This window comes from Orycteropus afer, unplaced genomic scaffold (genome assembly GCF_000298275.1).
Source record: "Orycteropus afer afer isolate SDZICR_OR568_19922 unplaced genomic scaffold, OryAfe1.0 scaffold00202, whole genome shotgun sequence".
NCBI lineage: Eukaryota > Metazoa > Chordata > Mammalia > Tubulidentata > Orycteropodidae > Orycteropus > Orycteropus afer.
In genome coordinates this window covers 12,618-21,477 of record NW_006921789.1, presented here as the reverse complement: position 1 = coordinate 21,477, position 8,860 = coordinate 12,618, and positions in this window count along the sequence as shown.

Below are 8,860 nucleotides of genomic sequence, written 5' to 3'. Positions count from 1 at the left end.
CACTATGCTACCAGAGCTCCCGGCAAAATTGTTCCTCAAATATGATGGTGAAATCAGGAGATTTCCAGATAAGCAGAAACTAAGGGAATTTGTTAAAATCAGACCAACCTTACAAGAGATACTAGAGGGAGTGCTTTGAACAGAGAACTAATAATACCAAAAAACAACTGACCAATTATACACAAGATGACATACCCAGAAACCAACACAGCTATGGAAGTGTCCAAAGTAAAGTAAACTCACAAGATTTTAAAAGTGAACCAGAGGCATTAATTTACGTATGAGGACAACTATAACCAAAAAAGAGGGATAAATATTGTACTTATGGAACTTCTAAATGGTGAGAAAGTGGAGAGTTGCAAGATAGAATGGACTGTTCTTAACTTGGGGAGAAAATTATAAATCACAGGGTAACCTCAAAGAAAAATGATAAACTTTCACATCACAATAAAAAAGAGGAGAAGCACAAATATTCAGCAACTACTAAAACAACAGCAACAAAGGAAATGATAACACAATTCATAACCATAGTGAGCTCAGCACAGAAAATTATATGGAACAAAGAAAACAGGGACATCATGAAAAAACACATAATACAATGACAGCAACAAGTCATACTTGTCAATAATTACTCTGAATATTAATGGATTAAATGTACGCCTCAAGAGATGGAGAGTTGCAGATTGGATAAGAAAACAAAACCCATCCATATGCTGTCTGCAAGAGACACACCTTAGAAACAAAGACAAAAATAGACTAAAAAACAAAGGTTGGAAAAAGATACATCAAGCAAATGGCAACCAAAAAAGAAGAGGAGTGGCAATATTAATTTCTGATCAAATTGACTTTAACCCAAAAACCATCATAAGAGACAAGGAAGGACATTATATAATGATTAAAGGATCAGTTGAACAAGAAGATATAACCATAATAAATATCTGTGGACCCAAAGAAAGACTCCCAAAATACATAAATCAGACTTGCTATTGCATTGGGTCAGTTGTAATCATTGTCATGAGACAAAATGAATGTGAGCTGCTGTATGGAAAGTGAATTTGCTCTGTAAACTTTCACTCAAATCACACACACACACACACACACACAAAACAGAATTGAATGAGGGCCAAGACTCTATTCTAGGGATTTTCATTAGACTCCTATTCACTTGACCTAGAATTCTTCTGCTTGTACAGATCAAGCAAATATTTAGTAGATATCACATCTACTTTACTCCCAAGGACACCTTGCGTAAGTCCATACCAGTTAGACTATGTTGATTACTACTTTGAGTTTGCTGTCTATTGTAGTAAGCAGGCCCACCTTGGCTTCAGCAATTGAGTGCTGCAAATTGACCTCTCCCACTATGGTCCTATCATCCCCAATGTAGCTAGGTATCTTTCTTAATTCAGTTAAGGCTGTTCTCAGGGTCATATCTAGCTCACATAAAACAGCAATCACAGAGGTCTCCAAGGATGGTGGGCATTAATTTGTTCCGTATTGTTGTGGTAAAAAAAAAAAAAAAAATGTCCTCCAGCACTTCAGTGAGTTGGTTGGTGTGTCTAACCTGATAGTATCTTTCTTAATTCAGTTAAGGCTGTTCTCAGGGTCATATCTAGCTCACATAAAACAGCAATCACAGAGGTCTCCAAGGATGGTGGGCATTAATTTGTTCCGTATTGTTGTGGTAAAAAAAAAAAAAAAATGTCCTCTCAGCACTTCAGTGAGTTGGTTGGTGTGTCTAACCTGATAAATTCATTCTAACCCACTAATTTCTCTAAGTCTTTGGGTACATTCTTCTACAGTATACCAAAGTAGGTTTTAGTGTAGTCCACCACTTAATCCATGCTTTAATGAGCTACTTAAATAAATGATTAGATCCTTTCCTAACCTCTCAAGCTGAAAGAGTGATTGAAGAATCTGTGCTTAGGAGGCTCATATCAATAAACTCAGACTGATCCAAATTTATGTTCCTTGGACCATTATCCCACACATATTCCCTAGGTTTCCATTTGTATATATTAGAAACCAAGCAGTTCTTCTGGAGTATAGTGTATCTCCTCTTGGGTCACACTTTGTACTTCACCTTTTGGGACTTGCTGTGACTTAAGTCTAATTATAGGTATAGAAGCAAAAATGGGTGGTGGGGGTGGGTCCTGGGAATACTCAGCAATGCCTTTTAAGGCATCTGCCCCAGGTGCAGGCCCATATAATACCTCAGATAAAGACTCTTCAGGCATCTGCTGGATTAATCCTATCAAGTGGAAGTGGGAAGGATAATGGTTCTACTGAGAAGTGTAGTTTAGCAGACAAAGATGGAACAATAAAGTCTGATGGGAATAAGAGAGTTGGTTCTGTTGACAGGAGTGATTCAATGGAATTTAGGGGCCCAATGTCCCTAGCTTCATAATTATTTGCCTATTTGTCCCCATCCCAAGTTTCAGGATCCCATTTCTTTCCAATTAATGCCCCCACTTTAACTTCAGACACCATTAGAGGTTGGACATTTAATTAGAATTGTAATTCAACCACTCTTAAAAAATAATACTCTGGATATGATGTATGGCTCTCCTACTATAAGATATAAAGCTTTCGTTCAATGGACAAATGGCAACTTTCAGGTCTTGTATGCAATGCTTGAGCTGTAACTCTGAAACTTTGAGCTCATCCCTTTCTTTCATCATTTTGTATAGTGAAGGTATAGAATGAACTAATCAGCTTTCTTATACTTCTCTTTCTGATGAAATTTTAGAAAATGTCCAATATGGAATCACCAGGAGCTTTGTTTCATATAAATATTTGATCTTTTGTTGGTGATATCTTACATATTTCTATTGCCCCCTCAGGTCATGGATTAGCAATGCCCTCTTTACTACTGGAGGCAGAGTCTTCAACACCTTTAAGACTACCCAAAATTGAGAACCAGTTCAGAAAACTCATCTTTATATTCTGTTTCTTCAGAACCGCTTTTGATACCAACTCTCTTTGGCTAAAGGCTTCTCCTGGCTCACATGGTTGCAGGGGCTAATGAACCCAAAACTGACATGTCACATGGTTGGCTGCTAGCTCCCATCCCAAGAATCTGAAGTCACAGGATGATGAGTCAGATACAGGGTCAAGAAAGAGTGAGCTTTACCCAAACATCCATATATATTATATGTAGGTCACATCACCAAGGAAACTCCCTTTTCAACTGGTTGACTGTTCACAGTACATCATAAAATGCAGAAAGATATGTAATATCTGCCAAATCACTAACAACCATGGCCTAGCCAAACTGACACTTAAGCTTAATCTTTGTAGTGGCTATCTTAGTTATCTATCTCTGCAATAGCAGACATACCACATGTGGGTGGCTTTAACAAGCAGAAATTGATTTACTCACAGTTCAGGAGCTTAGAAGTCTGAATTCAGGGCACTGGCTCTAGGGGAAAGCTTTCTTTCTCTTTGGGCTCTGAGGGAAAGTCATTGTCTTTTTTCAGTTTCTGTTCCTTGGTTCCTTGGTGATATTCATGTGAGGTGTCATCTATATCCCCCCACCTCTGCTTGCTTCTATGTGTGTCATCTGCTCATTTTATATCTCAAAGGTTATTGTTTTAAAACACACCCTACGTTAATATGGACTAACTAAGATTACAAAGAAAACTCTATTCTCAGATGGAATTGCAACCACAAATATCTTTCTTATTCTTGTGTGCCATTGAGTTGGTTTTGATTCATACAGACAATACATGACCAAGTAATACTGCCCGCAGGGTTTCCTAGACTGCATTATTTATAGGAGCAGATTGCCAAGTCTTTTCTTCCATGCCACCACTGGAGGGTTCCAACCACTAACCTTTCAGTTAGCAACCAAACATTTGCACCATTAGGGTTCTTTACCACAAGACTCCAAAACCAAAACCAAACACACTGACATTGAGTGGATTCCAAATCATAGTGAACCCCATTAGGTTTCCAAGGTAGTAAATCTTTACAGAAATAGATTGCCTGATCTTCCTTCTGCAGAGTGGCTGGTGAACTTGAACCACCAACTTTCTGGTTAGCAGTGACATGCCTTAGGCACTGCATCACCAGAGCTCCTTACCACAAGACTAGGGCTCAGGATTTAGAACACATATTTACAGTGAATACAATTCAATGTATAACAGTGAGTTGAGAGGAAGACCACAGGCATTTTTCACTACAAGAAGCTAGTTCTACCACTTAGGTGGTAAGAGGAAGAAGGCATGATTTAACTTTAAATCTGGTTGGAATTCTGATTATTACTTGTAACTGGACTTTTTCTTATTTCTTTTTTCTATCCTTTAATTGAAACTACATCGACAGTTTAAAGTTATTTCAAGACTTTATCTTAAGAGTAAACAGAAATTCCTGATACTGCCTGACTTTGTATGCAAGGGCGGTAGTTGTGTGCCATCCACGTAGTGTTGTGTTCCATCACTCACAGTGACCGTATAGTACAGAGTAGAACTGCCCCATAGGGTTTTTAAGGGTATAACCTTTACAGGAGCACATCACCAGGTCTTTTCTCCCTTTGGATTGCTGGTGGATTCAAACCACTGACCTCTTGGATAACAAACAAGGCTTAACTAGTGTGCCTCCCAGGCTCCATGCAAGGACAGAGAGATGGCTCCACTAAGCAGGTGTGAAAAACAGTTGGAAACTGATTTGCATTCTTTGAGTCCTGGTTATGTTGCAGATGTATGAGAAAATAAGGAGGAACTGGAGACAGTATCAGTGGCCATATAGTCAGACTCACTGAAAATGAACTTCTCTTCATGGGAACACAGAAACTCAGTTTGCATCTTTGCTATGACTCAAAAGGTGTGGCCACTGCACCCTAACCTGTCTGGACTGAGGCTCTTTCTCTTTCTCATTAATCTGTTGCCACTCATGCTCTTGGCTTATGCGTATCATACTTACCGTTAAAATTATAGAATGTTTACTTATTCTCTGTGTACCCCTCTGTGTTCTGCACTCTGTACCACCACACAGCCTCTCTTGAATCCTCCAAAACAGAGGATTTGGTGGATAATCCAGTTGTTATTCAATATGGGACCCTGTCCTGCCAAGAATTTTTACTTTAGGTCACTTATGAGCTATTGTTTAGCCCAGAATTTCTCAAAAATGTTGCTATCAGGACCCTTTATATTTTATAAAAAGTATTGAGAAGGCCCAAAGTTTTTGTTTCTGTCAGTCATATCTATTGGTATTTGTGGTAGTTAAGGTTGTATGTCAGCTTGGCTGGGCATGGTTTTGAGTGGCTGGTCAGCTGGATGTAGTTATTCCCCATGATGAGACTGGTAATCAATGCCATGGTGGAGTCTACTGTGAGCAGCTGAATAGCTGCCTTGGGGGATGTGGTCTGCTCCCAGTGTATAAAGAAAAGCTTTGGGAATAGTCTGCAGCTATTGACACGTTTGAATCCTGCATGTAGCCACATCGTTGTTCAACAGCGTTCCACGTTGTCCATTGATCTTGAGTCTCTTAATGGACTTGAATCAACAGTCTGCTGTGTGGTTGGTAATATTGTGACTGCACCTTCTTACTTGTTGACCTTGGGTTTGTCAGCTCAGCAGCCAACAGCTACCTGAGTGAAGTGAAGAAAGCCTCCAGCTTCCATGGGCTGGGAGCAAGAGGCAGAGCTGAAGCCCAAGGTCAAAAGGCTTTCACCCAGCCCCCAGAACTGATACTTTGACCTCAGACTTGTAGCCTCTAAAACTGTAAGAAAATAAACTACTGTTCATTAAAGTCACCCATTTGTGCTATATTATCTGCTAGAGTGGAATGAAGTAACCAAAACAGTATTTATTAGAGATTATAACTGAGAAAGTTTAAAAAATTAATTTATTTTAAAATAACAAAGTGCACTAAATGTTGATATAACTATATATTTATATGAAAAAAATCACTATAGTTTTTTAAAAGAAAGAACTTTGTAATAAAAGTGGCCTTGCTTCATATGTTTGCAAATCTCTAATTGTCTGGCATCTCATATTTGCTTCTGCATTCAATCAATTGTGATTTATTCTTTTGAATGATGTATATACAGAAAATCAAGCCAAACATGGATATAACATTGGAAAAGGAAGAACTTTACAACACTCCTTGAAAGGGTCTCAGGGATCCCTAGAACCTTGGATCAGACTTTGATCCAAGCCACTTTTGAGAGTAATCAGTACTGTATGTTTCAAAGAATGGCAATTTATGCATAACGATATTCTGTGACTCTGTGGGTTTGACTGGTCCACAGAACATAGTGAAGTTGTGTTCTGATAACTAGATCTTAAAGACACCCTGAAACAGCCAGTGATTGGCATCTGCTCAGCTCTACTGCAAGAAATTGTGTGAGGGATTATTTTTAAGTTCTCTTTTTTTTTTTAATGACACTTCTATTGGTCATTTCTAAACTGTCAGTATTTTCCCCAAAACCATTTCTTTAGGCTGTCATCTCCGGTAACTAGAGCCACTCAATGAATATAGTATCAATATACTTGTAATTGTTGTTGTTATGTGCCGTCAAGTCTTTTATATATAACATTTATAATAATAATATATACTATATTTACAAAATAAAATACATTGCTGGAATATTTAGTTACATTAGTTATTCTACTCTATACAATATTGTTAAAATACCAAAAAGAAACAGTTTTGGAAGGCTGATATTTCAAATGTGACTACAGGTATGGAAGAGGAAGCACACATTATCCTTACTATCAGGAATTAAAGTTTATTTCCTACTCTATCACTTTAAGAAATGTTCTCAACTTCTTCATTTAAAAAAATGTGGAGTTCACAGTCCCTAAGGCTCCCATCTGTTCTAACATTTAATCATTCTCATAGATCAAGTAAATGAAGTTTGCACCTCACAGAATTGACAAGCTGATTTTAGGTTAATTTAACAGTCCTAAATTTCCTACCTCAGATTTCTACTCTAGTGCTAATGCATGATAATGTATTAATCCAATAAAGCTCCTTCTGTTAAGGTTTACATTATATATGTAAACTTGGTTAAAATGTAGATATTGCTGGACAAACTAATATGCTTTCATGGTTAAGGTGTCTTATGATGCTTAACTCTTGTAAAATTTGAGCTATAGATTCCTGGAGAGGTGGCCATGCCTTTGACTGAGCAAGGCATGACCTTTATGTGACTCATGTGGAGGTAATTCCAGATGGAATGTTTATAAAGCTCACCACTGAGCTGTGTCGTCTACCTAGAATCATGCATTTTATTTTCAAGCAGTGATTTCTGATTCTGTGAATACTTTTTCTGTTCTACTTGTTCTTGACATCTTCGCTTCCTTGTGCCTTGGAGCTATTCACGTACTTGTTCCTTTTCTGTCTTTAGCAAGTGACCCAGACAACAGAGCTGCCATTCCATGCTGAAATTTGAAGCTCCAAAGCCTGATTCTGTGTGGCCTTGGGGATCTTATAGGTAAGTGAAGTATTAATTGCCCCTCTTCACTTTCCTTTCAGAACCTGACAGCTATTCAGAAAATGATTTTGGGAAAAATGTTGAAGAGTCAAAAAAAGAAAATTTTAAAATCTCCAGCACAATTGCTTTTGGTAGAGTAGATCCAGATGACAAGAGAGGATTTGGGGTTTAGTGTCTTTCACATGCCCCACAGGACCAAGTACTGAAGAAAGAAAACCAGATGTCTTTAAAAGAAAAGGGGGGAAAAATGCATAAAACATGATATATGTAAATCCATGCTTGGGAAGACAAGCTAATAATATGCTCCAGAATGACAAACACAGAGAGAAAAACACAACAACATGTACCAAAGTAGCTCTAAATTACTATACAAATGATGGGTTTAATTGAGTCAACGATATTTTTGCTTATTTCCAACTTGAAATATTTTCTTCTATGATTGGACTTCATAACTGATTTTCAGTTTAATGCATTAGCAAAAATGTAGTTCACACTGCAATATTTTATTTTCTTGATACTCAAACAAATTAGTGACATTGGTATCATTTCAAATCAAAAGTACATTTAACTTTTCTGCTATGCAGATTTCTTTGTACATTCTGAACCTATGTTATGTACAAAACTGTTGACATCCATGGAAAGACCCCCCACTCTCCATATGCAATATAGGTCAGCATGGCTTATAAACCCACTCAAGGTGAAACTCAGACAATTGTACTCTTTGGGACTACATCTGAAACAAATTTTGAAAGGTCTGGAAGTTTTGTTTGGTAAAGAACTGAACAAGAAATCTCTTGGGCTTTGTCTCAGGAGTTTCCTGAAGGAAATCTTTTATTGTATATGTAACATTTAGAAATGAAAGTCAAACACTAAACCTTTGGTAGGGTCCACAGTCTTTTGCTCTGGATTAGTTCATATTCAGAACATCTGATGAACAATGTGGAAATAATGTGTATTTTAGAAAAATTTAATAGTAGAATTCCTTAATGTAATAAGGTAACATGATATATGAAATAGTAATTGATTATAAATAAAAATAACAGCATATATTGAATTTTCATTATGCTTCCAGTAATCTTTTAATAACCACAACAATACTGAGTTCACATTTTAACTGAACTAAAGAGAAAAAATAACTTAAAAAATATCCTTAATTCTCCCATGAAGCTATATGAAATTATTGTTCTTATGGGTCAAAAATGGACAAGTATCACAGTTGCATATAGTTCAACCTAAATGACAGAATGAAGCTATCAACAGTAAATCCATTTATGGATTTTCCCTATACTTCTAATTATGCTTGCAATCTAAATACATCATTATTTAACTACTATCCACTAGTCTTATTAAGACCATGTATCATATCAAAATAGTGATTTTAATAATCTTGATAAAAAGATAAATTGCCCTTGTGTTCGT